Below are 24,247 nucleotides of genomic sequence, written 5' to 3' on the forward strand. Positions count from 1 at the left end.
GGAATACTTCATTTCCCCTAATCGTGATATTTAAACTGCACATGTAGGTGGCTCACCTGCACATATTCCGACTCCTTTCAGAAGTAAGAGTTATTTTGTACCTCCAGCCAATCGCAATCACTCTATTGAGACATATTGCAGACTCGTTGAAAAATATGTTGGTAATCTCCTTAAGAACAAACAGGAGTACATATCTTTTCAAAATTTACCCAAGGATGAAAAACAAGCTTTGCTTGATTTACAATCCGATACGTCAGTTCTTACCCACCCTGCTGATAAGGGTGGGTCAGTTGTACTCATGGATAGGACAGTTTATGTAAATGAGTGTCACAGACAACTGCTTGACAACACCTTTTACAAGAAACTCAGAAGTGACCCCACTTCCCAATTTCAGAACAACTCCTTTTCTGTCCTAGATGGGTATTTAAGTTCTGGTCAAATCACCAAAAAAAGAACACGATTTTTTGGCTATTCAACACCCTAAATTGGTACTTTCTATACTTTGCGGAAATTACACAAGAATGTTACAAAACCTCCAGGGTGCCCTATTGTAGTGGGCATTGATGCAATAACAGCCCCTTTATCGACCTATGTTGACTTTTTTATTAGATCTCTCGCAGAACAGCTCCCCTCCTTTGTAAAGGACACCAGCAGTATGATTTCTATTATTGAATCTCTTGATCCTCTCCCTGATAATACCTTGTTAATTACTTTTGATGTTGAGTCGTTATACACGAATATTCCACACGAGGGCGGTATTGAAGCCATGGAACATTTTCTTCTACAACGTGACCCTAATGAACTACCTTCCAGTGCATGCATTATAACATTGGCTGAAATAGTACTCACACACAACTACTTCATGTTTCTAAATGATTTCTTTATTCAGACGAAGGGTACAGCTATGGTATCCCCTATGGCTCCTAACTATGCTAATTTGTATGTGGTGTACATTGAGAAACAGTCAATTTTCAAACCTCTCAAAAATGTTTTCTTGCCTAACATTATTATTTGGAAACCGTACATTGGTGATATTTTTGTTCTATGGAGGGGTGATTCGAAACAGCTCCAGGCATTCCATGCTTTTCTTAACTCTTGTTCTGAGCACCTGAGATTTACTATGCAATCTGACATAGGTCAAATCAGTTTCCTTGATCTTCTGATTTTGTGTGAGGAGAATACACTGATCTTTAAATGAACCCTACTGATCGTAACAGTTTGTTGAGGGCTGATAGTTGTCACCCGCTTTCTTTGAAAAACAGTTTGCCCTACAGCCAATTCTGTCGAATCAAAATAATTTGTAAAAAACAATCAGATTTCGACCGTAATATGGCTGAGACGCAAAGAAAATTCAAGGAGAGGGGGTACAAAAATGGTCAGATTAATACTGCCATTGAGAAAATTCAAAACAGATCGAGACCTGATCTCTTTCAAGGACAGTCTCGCAAAAAGAAGCATTCTTGCGTTCTAACTACACGCTATTCAAAGTGCTCTGAACAAATTAAGGGAATCGTTCACAAATATTGGCACATTCTAAGATCCGATGACAGTATTGGTAATGTGTTTTCAGACCCTTCCTTGGTTGTATTCTCGCGGGGCAGAAATCTCAGAGATCAATTGGTAAACTCTGATTTACCACCCCTAAATATCCCTGCACAAAGTCTATTTGCGCCTCTACCGGATGGAAACTATAAGTGTAACGGCTGTGCTCAATGCAATGGCACTTACAAATGTAGATCCTTCAAACACCCCCAAACAGGGAAACAGATCCCAATCAAAGGTGTTATTACGTGCTCCACTAAGGCAGTTATTTATCTTATAACTTGTCCTTGTGGTAAAAATGATGTGGGTAAAACAAAGCGCGAATTAAAAGTACGAATCTCGGAGCATCGTAGCACTATTAGGTGCAAAAACTCGACATACCCAGTCGCTGCCCACTTTTTGGAAGATAACCACTCGATTTCTTCCCTACGTTATATCGGCATCGAAAAGGTCACCCTCCCTAGGACCACCCTAGGAGAGGGGGTGTACTCGACAACTTATTGATAAAACGAGAGGCTGCCTGGATCTTTAATGTAAAGACCCTTGCTCCCTTCGGTCTCAACGTAGACTTTGATTTGAAGCCATTCTTGTGATTTTGCTATTAATTGTAAATGTTGTGGGCCTATGTAGCCAAGTAACTATGATCATATGCTATCCATGTTTTTTAAATGTTGTTTTTATCTGTGAATTGGACAATGCTATTAGGCCACACCCGGCCATGATTACAGACACCTGCGTGTGTCCTTTGACACTATATAAACTAGTGACCCGCAGTGTTTGTCATTATACTCTGATGAAGACAGCTTGTCTGTCGAAACGTTGGTTATCAGGGTATTAAATTATTGCATCTGAGCTCCTAGAGTGTGCGGCTTTCCTTTTCTTTTCCAAGTGTTTTACGCCGTCAGCCAGCACCTCGCCTAAATAGGTGTGCGTTTCTTTCGCCTTTACCGGACACTGAATAATAACATCTGCATAGTAAATAGTAACTTACTTATTATTATTGTTATTGCTATTATTGTCATTACCATTATTATTGTTGTTTATCATTCCAAATAGTAGTGGTATGGGTGGTAATGGTAATGATGGCAGTTTAATGGTAGTAGTGGTAGTAATTATATAATGGTGAAGATGACCGTTATTTAGTTATAAGTTAGTAATAGTTTCATTTAGTTAGATTTGTCTATTTATTATATTTCTATAATTGACTGTTACCATTTTGTTGTTATTTATTACCATTTTGTATTATATTTGTTATTGTTTGGCAATATTGAGGCAATGTTTTTCATGCAGAGAGAGAGAGAGAGAGAGTTTGAGTTTTAAATCATCTTTATTGGGTCTGGGAGCCCACCACACAATAAATACTCATACAAAACCGTAGTTACACATCAATTAAAAACACAACTCCAATTCCTCCTCCACAATAACAAAACACAACAGCCTCTGAATACCCCATATACTCATAAACAGATCAATATTGTTGACAAGTTTATAATAGGCAAACTCAACCCTTATTCTCGCTGCCACTAACACAAAATTAAGCAACACAACTACACTTTTTTGGCTAAACCTGTACTTTGGCCCAAATATATACAGTTGGGAAGAGAAAACCTCTAGTCTTCATCCCATCTCTGCCGCACTGAAGCCCCCCTGGTAACCGTGGAGCGGAACCCATCTGAAGCTCCTGAGTGGCGCAGTGGTCTAAGGCACTGCATCGCAGTGCTAGCTGTGCCACTAGAGATCCTGGTTCGAATCCAGGCTCTGTCGCAGCCGGCCGCGACCGGAAGACTCATGGGCGGCGCACAATTGGCCCAGCGTCATCCAGGGTAGGGGAGGGAATGGCTGGCAGGGATGTAGCTCAGTTGATAGAGCATGGGGTTTGCAACGCCAGGGTTGTGGGTTCGATTCCCACGGGGGGCCAGTATAAAAAAAAAGATGTATTCACTAACTGTAAGTCGCTCTGGATAAGAGTCTGCTAAATGACTAAAATGTAAATTAAGCTGGCCTGCCCACAGCGCTTCACTCTTTCCCCAATTGACTCTAGCAGAGGACGCCCCCTCATACACCTTTAAAGCGTTTGAGAGAACCTTAACATCCTAGAAATCCACAGCATGTTGACGCATTTCACTGTCATCAGTGGTCACCTTCCCATCAGGGAGACGAAGGCAGACCATCTGTTTACGTTGCAATGTCGACTGTTCTAGTTTTTTTTTTTTTAAGCACTAGGCGCATCCATATCCTTGAGGGAAGCGAAACGAGACCTAATCAAGGCACCCTTCACTCTTTCATGCAGAAACAACCTCAGTTCATGTTTCTTGTCCTGTAAGTTCATGACTAGTCCGGGGTCATTCTGAGTGAGCAACTTTAATTCAATAGATTTGATGTCCTGTTCAAAGGCCCTGATAGTCTCTTTAACTTCAATTCGAGACAGAGCAGTATACTGTTGACAAAATAATCGTATTTGGGCCTTCCCAACCTCCCACCATTGTCTCAAGGACTCAAAATTCCCTTTTGTAACCCTCCATTTTTCCCAAAACAACAAAAACCTTTCACAAAACATGACATCATGTAACAATTTTACATTAAAATAACAATAAGATGATGACCTTCGTGGACAAGTGAATATCAACAGTGACAATATGGTGATCAGAGAAACCCACAGGAGTAATGTCACACCTTCCAACCCTACTACAGTATTGCTCAGATACATACAACCTGTCTAACCTTGATGCACTGACATGACCTTCATTAACCTTTAGCCATGTGTACTGCCTAACTTTTGCATTCCTTACTCTCCACACATCAGAAAGCTCAAACTCAGTTAACAGACCAGAGAGGCAAGTGGCTGACCGCAGGTGAGTTTCTTCAGCGGTGCGATCAACAGTAAAATCCACTGTACAGTTCCAGTCCCCCCCTAAAACCATACACCCCTCTTGGTCACACTGTCTTAAGGTTTCCTTTATTTTATCAAAACCAACAATACGCTCTGTACCCTCATTAGGAGCATAAACATTCACAAAAAAAAAAAAATAATACATAACATCCACCTGTTGTAGATACCACAGTCACCCCTAAGCCTGAAGAAAACAAGATTGCCACCCCAGCACTGAAATTAGTATCATGACTGAGTATATGCTGCCCCTCCCACCACATACCCCAGTAAACCTAATTTTCCTCATCACTATGTGTCTCCTGTAGGAAAACTACATTAAGCCTTTTCTGTTTTATTACTTCTAATACCCAAGCCCTCTTATTCCTGTCCCTTCCTCCATTAATATTGAGAGAACCTACCCTTAGTACCTCCATATAGAAAATAAAAAGGAAAAGCAGAAGATACCACAGAAAAACCAGACAAAGAGCATAGAACACCCTATGAGGCATAATCATCATCATTATTTAAATTTTCTCTTAACCTGACCACGTTTCCCACCACCTTTTGCTGCTGCAACAGCAGTAACACATTTCCTCAAGCGAAACCGCTTCTTCTCACTCACCTGGTCTAACCCCACCGTCTTCTGTAACATCACAGCTGACCTCACAAACTTATCAACATCAAAATAATCTGCCAATTTGACAGATTTCCCAAAAGTCTGATCCAGAAACCCATTTACCTCCTCTAGATCGCAAATTGAGTCCTCACCAGCTGATATCGTATCGAGAGATATCCATATCCTTCTCCTGATCCTCCTCAACTGAGGCCACAGACCACTGACTCCCCTCTACCACATCCCTTTCAACACTCCCCACTTGCACCCCATCACTCGTACCAGGCATCTCCTCCACTACCTGGGAGACTAGCCCCACCTGAACCCCATTACTCGTAGTGGGCATCTCCTCCACTACCTGGGAGACTAGCCCCACCTGAACCCCATTACTTGTAGTGGGCATCTCCTCCACTACCTGGGAGACTAGCCCCACCTGAACCCCATTACTTGTAGTGGGCATCTCCTCCACTACCTGGGAACCTAGCTCCACATGAACCATCTCCTTTAACCCATTACTTGTAGTGGGCATCTCCTCCACTACCTGGGAGATTAGCTCCACATGTACCCCCTCCTGTACCACAGAACTCGTACTGGGCACCTCCTCACCAGTCTGAGGAAATGGCCCTTCAGATCCATCCTTACCTTCTACAACAATATTTTTCTGCTGCATAACATTTCCCTCTGGTACAAGTTGCAACTCTGTGCCCTCTACATGGACAACTTGTTCCTCAGCAACAGATGCTTGTGGCTGCTCTACCACTGTCAGCCCACCTCTTCCTACATCAGTGGGCCCAGGCGTTACGAGGACCACCTGCGCCCCTCCCTCTGCCTTCTCCCTTTTCGGGCAAGCATGTCGCTTATGACCAACATCCCCACACTCAAAACACAGTTGACTACCCGTACTAGCATAAGCCATATACAGTCTATTGTCATACTTGACTTTAAACGATAACTCCAAAGTCTGCTCCGGTGAGTCCAAAAACATAAACACCTGTCGCCGAAACGACATAACCTGTTTCAACGACGGGTGTTTGCAACCCAACGGGACAACCTTAATTGAACTTGCAAACTTCCCAAAGCGCAATAACTCGCGCTCCAATAGCTCATTTGGAATAAACGGCAGTACATTTGAAATCGTTACCCTTGTTGACGGAGAAAAAAGCGGCATAACTTGAATAAACATTCCTTTAAGAAGTACGCCATGCTCAACCATACGATCAACAAGGCGCTCTTCTTTAAGAAATACCACCACCGCTTTATTCATCCGTGACGCATAAGCAACATTCTCATATCCTACCTTCTCTCCTACGGCGAGCAGAAACTCCTCCACCCTGACAGTAGCTTCAGTAACACACCTAAAGCCGTGCCGAAGTGACAGGGACGACGTCCCCATTCGGGCCGCCATCCCCACCAAAATCAGGGTCATTTCGACACGAAAAACAATATACTTAATTCTACCACAACAAGAAAATATAAATAATAACCTTAATCATGCATAGAAGAAAAAAGGATATCACCAAGAAAATGAAAACCCAGGATATCTTACTCTACACAACACTCGCACTTAGCACTTACTCAAACAATTCCCAGCATGCACCAAACACTCCCAGCATGGAGGGAGAGAGAGACAGAGAGAGAGAGAGAGAGAGAGAGAGATTTTTCACAATTTCATAGTATTATTTCAACCTCATATTGTGGAAATATAACACACAGGAAAATCACATTTTCGCCAAAGATGCAGGTTTTGTTTTGTTATATTTTTTATTGAACGTTCTGAGAGTATGTTTTTGTTTATTATTATTTTTTATACAGGAGCAGCTGCCTTCTTGGCCAGGACGTAAATGTAAATGTAATGTAAATGTAAGCTGTGTAAATGATTGCTTTCAGGGTTTATTCATAAAGTGATTGCGCTGTCACATTGTTAGACATAATAATCTATGCCATACAATGCATTGCTCTTGAATAAACATCAATCATTTGATGTCTTGTGTTGTTGTAATTTTCATGGAGATATTTTTACTATTATTATTTATTATCATACCAACGAATATCAATGAATAACCTAAATATTGAGCCATCGATATAGCGTTTTTACAATTTGAGTGGAGTCTAAATGTAGCATATATGATGCCATGTTTCTTTACGAAAAAATAGAGAGAGAGAGAGAGAGAGAGAGCGAGAGAGAGAGAGAGAGAGAGAGAGAGAGAGAGAGAGAGAGAGAGAGAGAGAGAGAGAGAGAGAGAGAGTATAAAGTAGGCAAGATGTGTTTTAGCCTCATAAATTCATCATGAATTCCACTCAGATGTTCAACCGCTCGGGTCCATGCGATGCACATACTTTTGACAACGGAACGGAAGAAGACAACCACAACTTCGACCTTGAAGGCTGCCTTTTTTTGTTCATATTGCCATATGATGCGGTAGTTAATGTGCTTGCTTTTGTTTTTTCAATACTCACAAGCATCTCTTTGGCTGTGAACGGATTCACTTTGTTGGGACTGAGACACTCGGAGGACCTGTCTTGGGAGCCACGCTACGCCCTGCTGAAGAACTTGATTATGAGTGACATGGTGCAAACCATCAATTTGGGCCCCTTTGTGACCCACTGCTTACTGCAGAGAAGCACAATGAACTTTGACACCTTGTGCCTCCTCCAGTATTTCACCGGCAGCGTCTGCATCTTCAGCAGCCTCATCACCATCACCTGCATGGCCATTGAGCGCTACCTGTATGTGTGCCATGCCCTCCACTACCTGTCCATCATCACCCCACTGCGCCTTCGCCTCACGGTCGGCCTCACCTGGGTCTTGTCCGTCAGCGTTGGCTGCATTAACGTCACCCTGCTACACCAGGGGAAGGGGAAGTATGGTACAGCAACCTCTGGACTCATATGTGAGCCTGACATCGTGGAACAGCACATGGGCTTCCCCAGGGTAGCGGCTATCACCCGCAAGCTGGTGGGCTTCATCCTCACCCTGCTCTGCCTCCTCAGCTACTTTTTTTCCTATGTGCGGATTCACCAGAACGCCCGCGACGCTGTGGTGCCCTTCAACATGGTGAACAAGCGGGCACGCAACACTGTGCTGTTCTACGGTGGGATGCTGTTCCTGCAGCTACTCCCTATGTTCCTTAAGATCACCTCAGATGCTCTGTGGGAGCTGGAGGGCACAGGGGCCATGATGGCCCCCCTGACTGCCCCCTCTGGGGCTGGGCCCTCACTGTCAACTGGAACTGTGCACATCTCTCTTCTAATTATCATAATCATAACACCCTGTATCAATCCAATAATCTATGGCATTTGTCATTGGGAGGTGCGTCAGGCACTGTTCAGACTCTTCTGGTGGAAGGGCGAACGCCCTGAGCTGGAGCTGGAGCTTGAAAGGATGTAGGTGAGGTCACAGCACAGGGCAGGTGTGTTTGAGTGAGGCAGGGGAGAGCTGGGAGAGGGTCTCCCAGATATGGCAGCTGAGGAGAGGGACGATGAGATGCATTCAATTTGGAAGGAGCCATAACATATTTCGTCAGCCTTGATACATAAGCTACTGCTGTTTTATAGTTATTTTCCTCAAGTGAAACAAGGTCAGGTGGTTTTCAGATTATCACATCTGTATTACTTAACATTATACACTTGTTTTTTCTTTGAATAAAATTAAACATGTTTTTAAAACAAATCTGTTGTCGTGAGAATTGTGAATAGTTGTATTTCTGTTATGAAATTGTCTTCAGTATTTCTAGTCTTTCATTCTGTGTTTGCTTCCAACTGAAGCAAACGTGTTCTGGTTAGATTTTGCATTGACATAATGAACCCATATTATTTTATGCTCAACGTAATTTATAAAAATGAAAAAGGGCGGCAGGTAGCTTAGTGGTTAAGACCGTTGTTCCAGAAACCGAAAGGTCGCTGGTTCTAATCCCCGAGCCGACTAGGTGAAAAATCTGTTGATGTGCCCTTGAGCAAGGCACTTAACCCTAATTGCTCATGTAAGTCGCTCTGGATAAGAGTGTCTGCTAAAATGTAAAGAAATTTTGAAAAATAAAAAATGTTTAAAGTGGTTGTCCCACTGGCTTTCATAAGGTAAATGTACCAATTTGTAAGTCACTCTGGATAAGAGCGTCTGCTAAATGACGTAAATGTAATCTGTGTAAATGATGGCTTTCAGGGTTTATTCATAAAGTGATTGCGCTGTCACATTGTCAGACATAATAATCTATGCCATACAATGCATTGCTCTTGAATAAACATCTATAATTTGATGTATTGTGTTGTTGTTATTTTCATGGAGATGAGTGTCACTGGATTTTGCAGGATAATGGATAATTGGCTATTAACAAATTGGCTGCAGTGGTTCACATTGCAATCAATACCCTGTTGCCTGCTAGAAATTAGGAATCATTTGACCTGCTGCTATTTTCCATATTTCCCTTCCCTCTTTTGTAGTATTTTTTAGGGGTAGAACAGCTTTAATACTGCAGATAGATTGTAACTTCCATCAATATAATTGGCTGCATCACTTCCAATCCCCCATGTTTTATTTTGCAAATATATACACTAGCGGTAAAACGTTTTAGAACCCCTACTCATTCAACGGTTTTTCTTTATTTTTACTATTTTCTACATTGTAGAATAATGGTGAAGACATCACAACTATGAAATAACACATACGGAATCATGTAGTAACCCAAAAAAGTGTTAAACAAATCAAAATATATTTTATATTTGAGATTCTTCAAATAGCCACCCTTTGCCTTGATGACAGCTTTGCACACTCTTGGCATTCTCTCAACCAGCTTCATGAGGTAGTCACCTGGAATGCATTTCAATTAACAGGTGTGCCTTCTTAAAAGTTAATTTGTGGAATTTCTTTCCTTCTAAATGCGTTTGAGCCAATCAGTTGTGTTGTGACAAGGTGGTGGGAGGGGGGCGGGGGGGGTCAGTCAATACGGAAACTTTCAAGAACTTTGAATGTTTCTTCAAGTGCAGTCGCAAAAACCATCAAGCGCTATGATGAAACTGCTTCCCATGAGGACTGGCACAGGAATGGAAGACCCAGAGTTACCTCTGCTGCAGAGGATAAGTTCATTAGAGTTACCAGCCTCAGAAATTGCAGCCCAAATAAATGCTTCACAGAGTTCAAGTAACAGACACATCTCAACATCAACTGTTCAGAGGCCTTCATGGTCGATTGCTGCAATTAAACCACTACTAAAGGACACCAATAATAAGAAGAGACTTGCTTGGGCCAAGAAACACGAGCAATGTACATTAGACCAGTGGATATTTGTACTTTGGTCTGGAGTCCAAATTTGAGATTTTTGGTTTCAACCGCCATGTCTTTGTGAAACGCGGTGTGCGTGAACGGATGATCTCTGTATGTGTATTTCCCACCGTAAAGCGTGGAGGAGGAGGTGTAATTGTGCTTTGCTGGTGACATTGTCTGTGATTTATTTAGAATTCAAGGCACACATAACCAGCACGGCTACCACAGCATTCTGCAGCGATACGCCATGCCATCTGATTTGGGCTTAGTGGGACTATCATTTGTTTTTCAACAGGACAATGACCCAACACACCTCCAGGCTGTGTAAGGCCATTTTTACCAAGAAGGAGAGTGATGGAGTGCTGCATCAGATGACCTGGCCTCCCCACAATCCCCCGACCTCAACCAAATTGAGATGGTTTGGGATGAGTTGGACCGCAGAGTGAAGGAAAAGCAACCAACAAGTGCTCAGCATATGTGGGAACTCTTTCAAGAATGTTGGAAAAGCATTCCAGGTGAAGCTGGTTAAGAGAATGCCAAGAGTGTGCAAAGCTGTCATTAAGGCAAAGGGTGGCTATTTGAAGAATCTCAAATACTACATGATTCCATATGTGTTATTTCATAGTTTTGATGTCTTCACTATTATGTAGAAAATAGTAAAAATACAGTAAAACCCTTGAATAAGTAGGTGTTCTAAAACTTTGGACCAGTAGTGTATATATACATACATACACATACATACATACATACATATACATACATATATATATACATATCCTTTAAAAAATATATTTTTTCCTTTATTACTTTCCAACCCCATCACCTCTCCCTTAATTGGAGTAAACTAGTGAACAACAATGCTTAGGCCTCTACTTCCAGCTTATACATACTATATACATTTTATGGACACAGTCAATTTTACATTAATTCTATTTTGTTTGTTTTTACTCCTGAACTTCCTCTACCCTCAACCGCTCTGATCATTTTCATGATGTCCATCTTGTTTGCCTCTACATGCCACATCCCCCAAACTGTGCTCTTTCACAAAAGTTCTCAACCTATATACTTATTATGGACACAGTATGTTTTACATTAGTTATTTTGTTGTTATTAGTTGTTATTAGTCCCAATCTTCAGCTCCATTCAACACCTCCCATCTATCTCTTAACACCAACCATATTGGATTTCTACTTGCCATATATTTCTCAACTGTACTGTGATGTTTCACAAAAGTTCTGAACCCTTCTATTCTCATTGTTTCTACAGATTGTAAATTGAAAATAAACATTTTTGCATTATTACATTATCGATCGATTGACTATGACTTTTCAGATCACCCAGTAGTGCTATCTGCAGGGTTAGCTCCAGGTAAATATTGCAATCCTTCAGTCATTCCTGGACCTGTGACCAAAAACAAGCTACAAATGTACAGTACCAAAACAAATGATCTAATGATTCTGTCTTTTCACAGCAAAATCTGCAGAGCTGGAAGATTGTATCCCCAATACAAATAAAAGTATATTGGTTGCAAGAATTTTGTATAATAATTTAAATGGAAAAATTCTAAGTTTTGAACCCGGCTTCCTTTTGCCTATCGGTTTCATACCGATAAAGACAGATTCAGGTTGGATATTCGACGGATATTCGCCTGTAGTTTTCCTTACGTCCACAAACAGCAGTTAGGGACCGTCAACATAGTGTCAAATCTAATTTTTCAAATGTTAAAAGCTCTTTAACCATTACTCCTAAAACGTTAAAAACGGGTTCTAGCTAACCAGATGGCAGAGACACATATTGCACACACATAATTTAAAATAGTGATTTACATCTCGCACTATTTTAAATTATGTATTATAATGGTTTTAATTCAATAGAGCCTTGGTAATGTGAACCACACACCTCAAACAAGGTTCATAATGTACACTCAGTGGATCTACACATTGCACACCCTTTTGTTTGGCCATTTGTATCTCAAGAGATTTCAAATTTCAATCCTGCAGTCCTGCTGCATGGTGGGAGTTATTTCTCCTCCTTTCCACTCTATGTCCACCCAGTCGTCTTTTCCATGGCAGGATCTTCTCATTTGGAAGTAGTCTCTATTTTTCATGTAAACATAATGGGATTCTGATTAGTTATTGGCAAATGAATACACAGGCCAAAACTGTATGCTGTTTTCCTTATCAGCATAATCTAGTAGAGGTAATTTCCTTTATGCCCCATTCTACACACAGCCTAAATTATAGGCACTGAACCATTTACAGGAGAATAATAGAAGTAGCATATAGGATCCAACCCTATCGCAGAGTGAATAAATGTCGAGTGTTTGTAGACTTTAAGAAAAAATTACTAAGTGACAGTTTCATCAGAACGTGCTTAAAGAAAGTCAAATCACAAAGATCACAGATGACAAGGCCCACCAAGTCTATGACAATAACACATTAATTGTAAGCACCAATGTAAAGTGTGTTTTGTCAAAATAAATCTGAAAATGTCAGTTGTTGAACATAATACTTATATTTGCCATAGCAATTTATGATATATGCAGTTGATGAATATTCCATGTACCAACACTACACTCTAAATATTAGGGGTTCTACAAGGGTTCTTCGAAGATCTTCAAGTTATTTGAAGAACCTTAGGGTTCTTGACACTGAAAATTGCCCACAAAAGGTTATTCCAAGAACCCCATAGGCGGTGGGGTTCAACGAGGAACCTCCTTAGTTGGTGGGGGTTCTTGCAGGAACCTAACTGCCCAACTGAAACATTTGGATTTGAATTTGAAAGGACAGCAGGTGCAGGCACTTAACTGAAAAATATAAAGATTTTTAAGGTAAGGTTTGTCCCTTGTATGATCTAAATTGATATTGTTTTATGATGACACTCTCAATCTTTTCATATTTGTACAAATCTTTCTACAACAGAAAATGGACACAATTCAATGGATATGAAATCAACAAAGAGGTAAGAATATATACTGTAGGCTATAAGAATATGTTGAAGGCTTGCTGTATTGGATGCAGATGACTGAACTGCTCACTTTTGTGTCTGTAGGTATACAGATGATGAGGCATACAAAGGTATGTCAATTGGTATTGGTATGTTATGTAGATCACATTTACCATCCTCCTCCCTCTTCAATGAATATCCCATAGGCCTCTACGTTATGGACAGGGTATGTGTATGAAAACCATTATTAAAACAGTTGTTTTCATTCACATTTACCACAAAAACCAAGGTATGAATACTGTCATGTGCATGTTTTGTTAATCGTCTGTATAACTACTATTTTTTGGATTCACAGACTTCACCCTCCCTACACCTCTGATGAATATAACAGGAAACCTGTTCAATCACCATGCACTGCAAAATCATTCTGGCTATGGATACGGAGAACATCAACACATTAACATCAACACGCCAGAGGATATACCCATTGGACTTGGGGCTCTGCTGGGAGTTTACCTCATATTTTGATTTTTTTATTCTGCTTTGCCACTAAAATCAAAATAAACACAGAGAACTAAAATATTGTTTTATTGTTGTTATTGTTAAGTGTATTATTCATAATAATAATGATAATAATAATAGGGGGGGTATCCCAAAAGGTTTTTCAAAAGGTTCTTTGAGGATCCATTAGAAGGGGTTCTTTGAAGAACCCTTTTAAAGAGTTATTCAAATACCTTATATGGGTTCCCCCACAGTTTTAATTTGAAGAACCCCTAAAGGATCCTCCAGGAATCTTTACTTTTTAGACTATACATGTAGGACGGACATTCCCACATACAGTATTCACATACAAAGCTTTCAGCTACGTTCTTACCACTCAGAATCCAGAATGGATATGACAATGGGGCCAGCACAGGACCTAATAAACCCTTACAACAATCTACTTTTTGATATTCTTGACTTCTTATCTGGTCAACTGCTACTGTGTGTCAAGAAAGGAGCCCCAATTTGGGGTTAGTGTACTCCAGTAAAAAAGGGCAGGTTTAGAATAGAAACTATTGCCCCGGGTCCCGTTCATAGGGGCATGAGAGACTAGTCAGTGGTAGAATTGAGTTGGTACTTTATTGGCCCAGACACACACAGACCCACAAGGTTCAGGTCACTCATGGACAGTCATTTTTTTTTCTTCACATTGACGAATTGTGTCTTCTAACTGTCCAAGAATAGGATCCAAAGTGTTAGGAAATATTTCTTCCCATAAATACAAAGGAGGATGTCTCTCCTCATACCTCTGGCACTTTAGTCAAACATCCAGAAAAAACGTTATAATGAGGTGTGTGTGCCCTTTGGAAGACTCTCTCCTTACAGAGAACCCCTGTGGTTCAAGACAAGAGCTACCCTCCCCCTTCAGTCTGCTCTGTGCATGTCTGAAAGTAACAGAGCCAGCAGCCAAGAGAGTTTTTCACAGTATGTCATTCAATTATTACACTTATGAATGTATGTACAATTCTATTATGTATTAGATCCAGTACAATGGAATAACTAACACCTGAATTTGAATGCAGCGTGTTCCGATTCCTCCTCCTCTTTCTGTCCAGCAGGGTCAACCAAAAACACTTGGACTGATGGTTCATGCAGAAACTGGGGAAGCAATATAGAAATGTATTGATCCCTTAAATTATTTTACTATCAAATCACACATATCACAACCCTAATACCTCCTACCAAATATTTACCTAAATCAATTTTGGAAGGATTTTACTCACAATTAACTTCCAGTGGTTCTGGTCCACATTCAATAAACTCAAGACAGCATTGTAGTTACCGAAGTTCACCTGAAATAAATAAATTCACATGCTTGCCACTAAGCCAAACAAAATGTATCAATAGTTAATCCTTTAAAACTCCACTAACATATTTGATTAGTACCTTGGGCAGGCTTTGCTTGCGCACTAAACGTCTTTCTCCATTTAGAATGACTTGGTCTGAGTAAAAGTATGCTTTAGACTAACAACAACCAGTTTAGTGGACAACATGACAACTAATGTCACAGTACCATGCAGCTGTATACGCCAACTACAAAGGACAGTTGCACGTATTTCCAAACAAATGTGGACAAAAACATAACAATAACTATTACAAACAACAGCAAGTATTGCATTGAGTGTATAAGGATGACCAGTGTACAAGCAAACGTAAGTTGCAGTGATCTTGTGCAGAGTGTTGATGGCAAAGTTGACAGATATACAGAGCATCAAGGCCCTCAGGATCACCCTTCCCTGCAGTTCTAGAAATGACATTGCCATAATCTAATATGAGAAGGATGGTCATGTGGATCAGGGTTACTTGTTAGAGAGAGAAATGTAGGAGCGTTCTATTTATGTTTGTATATAAGCAATGCACTGGGAACAATGGATTTCGCTCATTTCCAAATGTGTGACTCAACACGTTTGGCCCCGTGTGGGCAGCCCTTATCAGCCTCAAGTAGTTATGGCCCACAGTCATATATTAAACAGTAGATGGGCTGATGTCATAGGCCAACTGTACAGTTTATTTACTCTTTTAGAGGCCACCCTCAGGCAAATGAGTCCGGTACATCTGGACCAGAACCAGGTTATTCTCCAGTGATGTGACCCTCATCAAAAAACAAGTCCAGAAAATAGTGACGACTGTACTGTCACTACAACAGCATCCCCCTCTACTGTCCAGATCCCACAGCTGACTTAACATTTACCATTGCACTGAGCTGTAGTAATTCTTCATTAACATTCACACAGCTGTGAAAGTGTTTTTATCGCTGCCAACAAGATTTTTATCTTGCAAAGTCAAATTAAACCGAACTAGTTAGTAGTATACGTTTATGTACCAGGGAAAACAAGGCTTTTTGACTTGAAATGACTTACCAGAGTTACACAAAAAGCTTAGTCTTTGATATTTCAACATAGTAAGGACAAAAACGCTTTTAGACCTACAAGCTACATTGAAGCTTCAGACTATATAGTTTCTGTGGGCCAGTTGACAGATAGTTGTTTACATTAACATGGAAAAGCACGGTCTGCAGTCCGACTGGGTAAAAGCATTAATAATGCTTTTAATAGAAGAACCTGTGTTGCTTAGTTCGTTGACTATAAACATTGCCAGATTGTTGACATGACGGTGTCTGTATCATTCAGCAATAGCAACTGTTATCTTTCTGGTGGCAAACAGACTTGCTGTCTCCAGCTGACCATTTGCTTACTGGCCACGGCAAATGTGTGTCTCTGTTATCTTATCAAAGACTACATCGTCCTTAACCACAACCGTTTTCCAAAGCGAAAAAGCAGAGTCATATAGACATTCTAAATTACTCATAAAAGGCTCAGGCCTTTGCGTGACCCTGTACAACACTCTGTCGTTCTCTGCTAACATCAAGGCGGTGACCCGATCCTGTAGGTTCATGCTCTACAACATTCGGAGAGTACGACCCTGCCTTACACAGGAAGGGGCACAGGTCCTAATCCAGGCACTTGTCATCTCCCGTCTGGATTAATGCAACTCGCTGTTGGCTGGGCTCCCTGCCTGTGCCATTAAACCCCTACAACTCATCCAGAATGCCGCAGCCCGTCTGGTGTGCAACCTTCCCAAGTTCTCTCACGTCACCCCGCTCCTCCGCACACTCCACTGGCTTCCAGTTGAAGCTCGCATCTGCTACAAGACCATGGTGCTTGCCTACGGAGCTGTGAGGGGAACGGCACCTCCGTACCTTGAGGCTCTGATCAGTCCCTACACCCAAACGAGGGCATTGCGTTCATCCACATCTGGCCTGCTGGCCCCCCTACCTCTGCGGAAGCACAGTTCCCGCTCAGCCCAGTCAAAACTGTTCGCTGCTCTGGCACCCCAATGGTGGAACAAGCTCCCTCACGACGCCAGGACAGCGGAGTCACTCACCACCTTCCGGAGACACTTGAAACCCCACCTCTTTAAGGAATACCTGGGATAGGATAAAGCACACCCGTCGCTATGGGCGGGCCATAGGGGGCCGGGCCTGCCACCCAAAAATGCTTGTGCCCCCCCCCCCCACTTGAGGGAATTTATTATTAAATATACGTACTGTAGGCTAATAATAATTGTGCCCTGCCCTCCCATGCATTTCATATGCCCCCCTTAAGACTGAGGTCTGGCGACGGGTCTGGGATAAAGTAATCCCTCTACCTTCCTTTACCCCACCCCAGAAAAAAACATATTGTAAAGTGGTTATCCCACTGGCTATAAGGTGAATGCACCAATTTGTAAGTCGCTCTGGATAAGAGCGTCTGCTAAATGACGTAAATGTACAATGTAAATAAAACACTTCAGGAATTCTAGTTTTCGTCAAAGACAAAAGGATTCCCTCTAAGATAGTCACACAAATGTAAGCATTTGAAAAGCCTTTATTAGTGTATTTCTTATTATTACCTTGTAAAAGTTGAATGTAGTTACAGGTGAAGATGGACCTGCTATGTTGTTGTTAGTAGTGGTCCTCTGTAGCTCAATTGGTAGAGCATGGTGCTTGTAACGCCAGGTTAGTGGGTTCGATCCCCGGGACCACCCATACTTAAAAATGTATGCACACATGACTGTAAGTTGCTTTGGATAAAAGCGTCTGCTAAATGGCATATTAGTTGTGTAGCTCTAGCATTTATTTTAAAAAATGTAAAATTGAATAATTTATAATTTATGACAAAAGAAGATTACCGCAAATACTCAGATGTGAAAGTTTACAGGTTTATTCAAGAAATTGGATGTAAGTAATCTGCAGGCTGTCCTCCATTAAAATAACGAATGGTCTTTGAAGGACTAGTAGCCTGCTTACATGAGCACACATTTGAAATAAATATACCACTGGTGAAGAATATGAGACCTGTTGAACCAAACATAAGGGCCTATGGTTGATAGGAGATGAGTGTCACTGGATATTGCAGGATAATTGATAATTGGCTATTAACAAATTGGCTGCAGTGGTTCACATTGCAATCAATACCCTGTTGCCTGCTAGAAATTAGGAATCATTTGACCTGCTGCTATTTTCCATATTTCCCTTCCTCCTCTGCAGAGCCATTGGCTACTCTCCCTAGTGTTAAAAAATATATATATATATATGTATATTTTGTAGTATTTTTTTAGGGGGTAGAACAGCTTTAATACTGCAGATAGATTGTAACTTCCATCAATATAATTGTCTGCATCACTTCCAATCCCCCATATGTTTTTTTTTTGCAAATATATACACTAGCGGTCAAAAGTTTTAGAACACCTACTCATTCAACGGTTTTTCTTTATTTTTTATATTTTCTACATTGTAGAATAATAGTGAAGACATCAAAACTATGAAATAACACATACGGAATCATGTAGTAACCAAAAAAGTGATAAACAAATCAAAATATATTTTATATTTGAGATTCTTCAAATAGCCACCCTTTGCCTTGATGACAGCTTTGCACACTCTTGGCATTCTCTCAACCAGCTTCATGAGGTAGTCACCTGGAATGCATTTCAATTAACAGGTGTGCCTTCTTAAAAGTTAATTTGTGGAATTTCTTTCCTTCTTAATGCGTTTGAGCCAATCAGTTTTGTTGTGACAAGGTAGGGGGGGTATACAGAAGATAGTCCTATTTAGTAAAAGACCAAGTCCATATTATGGCAAGAACACCTCAAATAAGCAAAGAGAAACGACAGTCCATCATTACTTTAACATTTACATTTTTACATTTACGTCATTTAGCAGACGCTCTTATCCAGAGCGACTTACACATTGGTGCATTCACCTTATAGCCAGTGGGATAACCACTTTACAATATGTTTTTTTTTTTTTTTTGGGGGGTGGGGTGGGTTAAGGGGGGGTAGAAGGATTACTTTATACTATCCCAGGTTTTCCTTAAAGAGGTGGGGTTTCAAGTGTCTCCGGAAGGTGGTGAGTGACTCCGCTGTCCTGGCATCGTGAGGGAGCTTGTTCCACCATTGGGATGCCAGAGCAGCGAACAGTTTTGACTGGGCTGAGCGGGAACTGTGCTTCCGCAGAGGTAGGGGGGCCAGCAGGCCAGAGGTGGATGAACGCAATGCCCTCGTTTGGGTGTAGGGACTGATCAAAGCCTGAAGGTACGGAGGTGCCGTTCCCCTCACAGCTCCGTAGGCAAGCACCATGGTCTTGTAGCAGATGCGAGCTTCAACTGGAAGCCAGTGGAGTGTGCGGAGGAGCGGGGTGACGTGAGAGAACTTGGGAAGGTTGAACACCAGACGGGCTGCGACATTCTGGATGAGTTGTAGGGGTTTCATGGCACAGGCAGGGAGCCCAGCCAACAGCGAGTTGCAGTAATCCAGATGGGAGATGACAAGTGCCTGGATTAGGACCTGTGCCGCTTCCTGTGTAAGGCAGGGTCGTACTCTCCGAATGTTGCAGAGCATGAACCTACAGGATCGGGTCACCGCCTTGATGTTAGCGGAGAACGACAGGGTGTTGTCCAGGGTCACGCCAAGGCTCTTCGCACTCTGGGAGGAGGACACAACGGAGTTGTCAACCGTGATGGCGATATCATGGAACGGGCAGTCCTTCCCCAGGAGGAAGAGCAGCTCCGTCTTGCCGAGGTTCAGCTTGAGGTGGTGATCGTCATCCACACTGATATGTCTGCCAGATATGCAGATATATGATTCACCACCTGGTTATCAGAAGGGGGAAAGGAGAATATTAGTTGTGTGTCGTCTGCGTAGCAATGATAAGAGATTCCATGTGAGGATATGACAGAGCCAAGTGACTTGGTGTATAGCGAGAATAGGAGAGGGCCTAGAAATGAGCCCTGGGGGACACCAGTGGTGAGAGCACGTGGTGCGGAGACAGATTCTCGTTTGGATCAAGAAGGTCATTCTGAGAGAGATAGCAAGAGAGTTGGCTAAAGACGGCACGCTCAAGAGTTTTGGAGAGAAAAGAAAGAAGGGATACTGGTCTGTAGTTGTTGACATCAGAGGGATCGAGTGTTGGTTTTTTGAGAAGGGGTGCAACTCTCACTCTCTTGAAGACGGAAGGGACATAGCCAGCGGTCAAGGATGAGTTGATGAGCGAGGTGAGGTAAGGGAGAAGGTCACCGGAGATGGTCTGGAGAAGAGAGGAGGGGATAGGGTCAAGCGGGCAGGTTGTTGGGCGGCCGGCCGTCACAAGTCGCAAGATTTTATCTGGAGAGAGAGGGGAGAAAGAAGTCAAAGCATAGGGTAGGGCAGTGTGAGCAGGACCAGCAGTGTCATTTGACTTAACAAACGAGGATCGGATGTCGTCAACCTTCTTTTCAAAATGGTTGACGAAGTCATCCACAGAGAGGGAGGAGGGGGGAGGGGGCAAAGAGCTTCCTAGGGTTAGAGGCAGATGCTTGGAATTTAGAGTGGTAGAAAGTGGCTTTAGCAGCAGAAACAGATGAAGAAAATGTAGAGAGGAGGGAGTGAAAAGATGCCAGGTCCGCAGGGAGTCTAGCTGCCCGGAGCCCTGTTCTGTGAGCTCGCAATGAGTCATCAAGCCACGGAGCAGGAGGGGAGGACCGAGCCGGCCGGGAGGATAGGGGACATAGAGAGTCAAAGGATGCAGAAAGGGAGGAGAGGAGGGTTGAGGAGGCAGAATTAGGAGATTGGAGGGAGAAGGATTGAGCAGAGGGAAGAGATGATAGGATGGAAGAGGAGAGAGTAGCGGAAGAGAGAGAGCGAAGGTTGCGACGGTGCATTACCATCTGAGTAGGGGCAGAGTGAGTAGTGTTGGAGGAGAGCGAGAGAGAAAAGGATACAAAGTAGTGGTCGGAGACATGGAGGGGAGTTGCAGTGAGATTAGTAGAAGAACAGCATCTAGTAAAGATGAGGTCAAGCGTATTGCCTGCCTTGTGAGTAGGGGGGGACGGTGAGAGGGTGAGGTCAAAAGAGGAGAGGAGTGGAATGAAGGAGGCAGAGAGAAATGAGTCAAAGGTAGACGTAGGGAGGTTGAAGTCACCCAGAACTTTGAGGGGTGAGCCGTCCTCAGGAAAGGAACTTATCAAGGCTTCAAGCTCATTGATGAACTCTCCAAGGGAACCTGGAGGGTGATAAATGACAAGGATGTTAAGCTTGAATGGGCTAGTGACTGTGACAGCATGGAATTCAAATGAGGAGATAGACAGATGGGTCAGGGGAAAAAGAGAGAATGTCCACTTGGGAGAGATGAGGATTCCTGTGCCACCACCCCGCTGACCAGATGCTCTCGGGGTATGCGAGAACACATGGTCAGACGAGGAGAGAGCAGTAGGAGTAGCAGTGTTTTCAGTGGTAATCCATGTTTCCGTCAGCGCCAAGAAGTTGAGGGACTGGAGGGTAGCATAGGCTGAGATGAACTCTGCCTTGTTGGCAGTTCCAGAGGCTGCCTGAGACCTGGAACTCCACATGGGTGGTGCGTGCAGGGACCACCAGGTTAGAGAGGCAGCAGCCACGCGGTGTGAGGCGTTTGTATAGCCTGTGTGGAGAGGAGAGAACAGGGATAGACAGAGGCATAGTTGACAGGCTACATAAAATGGCTACAATAATGCAAAGGAGATCGGAATGAAATGAATTAAACATCTGGGAAAGGAGAGAGCGGGGCCTCCCTCACTTACGTTTCACTGAAACACCCAAATATAACTCTCCCAACTTCCACCTCAGAAACTACAATTGTTGTAAACTACAGCGGTTCAATGTTTTCTAGGAATAGACTCTAACTTATTTTATTCAGCTAGCTAACTTGGTACAGTATTCTTCCGTGAAAATCGTCCAGGGCACCTAGTCATATGACGCCACAGCCAGCTAGCATGCCGGACTCCAACAACACGGTTTAGCACCAATACTCGGCCACAACAAACCACCAGTGTGTCAACACGCCAAGCAGATCATTCGTGTCCGTGTCTAACGTTGTGGGTTAGTCCCGACAGCTTGAGCGAGTCCGTCGTCAACTTATTCAGCCAGTTAGTTAGCTAGAATAGTTAGTATACTAGCTAGCCATTGCTCTCAGATAAAGAAGAAACCCCTCCTCCCACGGCACGAACACACAGAGAGAGCCAAGCTAACGTTAACTAGTCACCCATGTCCCAAATTCCCTTGAACGACTCTGGCTACCAGTATGTAAAAACAAAACACAAATGTAGGTTATAACTTACCCCTAGCAGCTACTGTTAGCTAGCCAAGTGCAAAGCTAGCCACTGAATTGACTCAGCCAGTTCGCGTCTGTTCGCTAGGTCAGTCCAGCTATTGTTTACTAGTAGCAACAAGCTAGCTAAATTTCAAGCACAGTAGCCACTTACTACCTAACGTTAACGCTTTAGACAATGAGGTTAGAAAACAGCTGAATGGTAGGCATTATTGTATGTAATTATTGTAGGCAGCTAGCTGGCGTAATTACAGGTACTCTCAGGTGTGAAACAACTATCCACAGTTGCTAATAGTTACCAGTAGCTACCCGCCAGCTAGTCCAGGTAGAGGGTTAGCGAGCTTCGTGCTTCACCGGGCTCAGGCGAATACAGTACTAACCTACAATAATTACATACAACAACCCACGATAACTACCTACAATACCTAATTACAATCTAAATACATAGTTTAAGCTTTACTCGACAAAGCCCAAACTATGTATATAAGCCATATGAGCCAAGCTTACCTCCCGCCAGAGAGAGACACAACCTCACCCGACGAGGACACAACACATAATAACATGAAGGTCAGTCAATACGGAAAATGTCAAGAACTTTGAAAGATTCTTCAAGTGCAGTCGCAAAAACCATCAAGTGCTATGATGAAACTGGTTCTCATGAGGACCGCCACAGGAATGGAAGAACCAGAGTTACCTCTGCTGCAGAGGATAAGTTCATTAGAGTTACCAGCCTCAGAAATTGCAGCCCAAATAAATGCTTCACAGAGTTCAAGTAACAGACATATCTCAACATCAACTGTTCAGAGGAGGCCTTCATGGTCAAACTGCTGCAATGAAACCACTACTAAAGGACACCAATAAGAAGAAGAGACTTGTTTGGGCCAAGAAACATGAGCAATGGGCATTTGTCCAAATTGGAGGTTTTTGGTTCCAACCGCCGTGTCTTTGTGAGACGCGGTGTGGGTGAACGGATGATCTCTGTATGTGTATTTCCCACCGTAAAGCGTGGAGGAGGAGGTGTTATGGTGTGGGGGTGCTTTGCTGGTGACACTGTCTGTGATAACCAGCACGGCTACCACAGCATTCTGCAGCGATACGCCATCCCATCTGGTTTGGGCTTAGTGGGACTGTCATTTGTTTTTTAACAGGACAATGACCCAACACACCTCCAGGCTGTGTAAGGGCATTTTTACCAAGAAGGAGAGTGATGGAGTGCTGCATCAGATGACCTGGCCTCCACAATCCCCCGAACTCAACCAAATTGAGATGGTTTGAGATGAGTCAGACCGCAGAGTGAAGGAAAGGCAGCCAACAACATTTACATTTAAGTCATTTGGCAGACGCTCTTATCCAGAGCGACTTACAGTTAGTGAGTGCATACATTTTTTATACTGGTCCCCGTGGGAAACGAACCCACAACCCTGGCGTTACAAGCGCCATGCTCTACCAACTGAGCTACAGGGGACTAAGTGCTCAGCATATGTGGGAACTCTTTCAAGACAGTTGGAAAAGCATTCCAGGTGAAGCTGGTTGAGAGAATGCCAAGAGTGTGCAATCTGAAATATTACATGATTCCATATGTGTTATTTCATAGTTTTGATTATTGACTATTATTCTACCATGTGAAAAATAATAAAAATTAAGTAAAACCGTTGAATGAGTAGGTGTTCTAAAATATTTGACCGGTAGTGTATATATACATACACATACATACATACATATAAATACATATATATATATATACACACACATATCCTTTAAAACAATTATTTTTTCCTTTATTACTTTCCAACCCCATCACCTCTCCCTTAATTGGAGTAAACTAGTGAACAACAATGCTTAGGCCTCTACTTCCAACTTATACATACTATATACATT

The 24,247-nt window shown here is 42.5% G+C and overlaps 1 non-coding gene across 1 annotated transcript; it reads right to left on the reverse strand.

Moving 5' to 3' along the window:
* Positions 1-23,761: 23,761 nt before the first annotated feature.
* On the reverse strand, positions 23,762-23,836 carry trnat-ugu. The gene has a single exon. It is a non-coding gene; the product is annotated as a tRNA-Thr (tRNA).
* Positions 23,837-24,247: the final 411 nt, after the last annotated feature.

The sequence above is a fragment of the Coregonus clupeaformis genome, unplaced genomic scaffold (assembly GCF_020615455.1).
Source record: "Coregonus clupeaformis isolate EN_2021a unplaced genomic scaffold, ASM2061545v1 scaf0852, whole genome shotgun sequence".
NCBI classification, from domain to species: domain Eukaryota; kingdom Metazoa; phylum Chordata; class Actinopteri; order Salmoniformes; family Salmonidae; genus Coregonus; species Coregonus clupeaformis.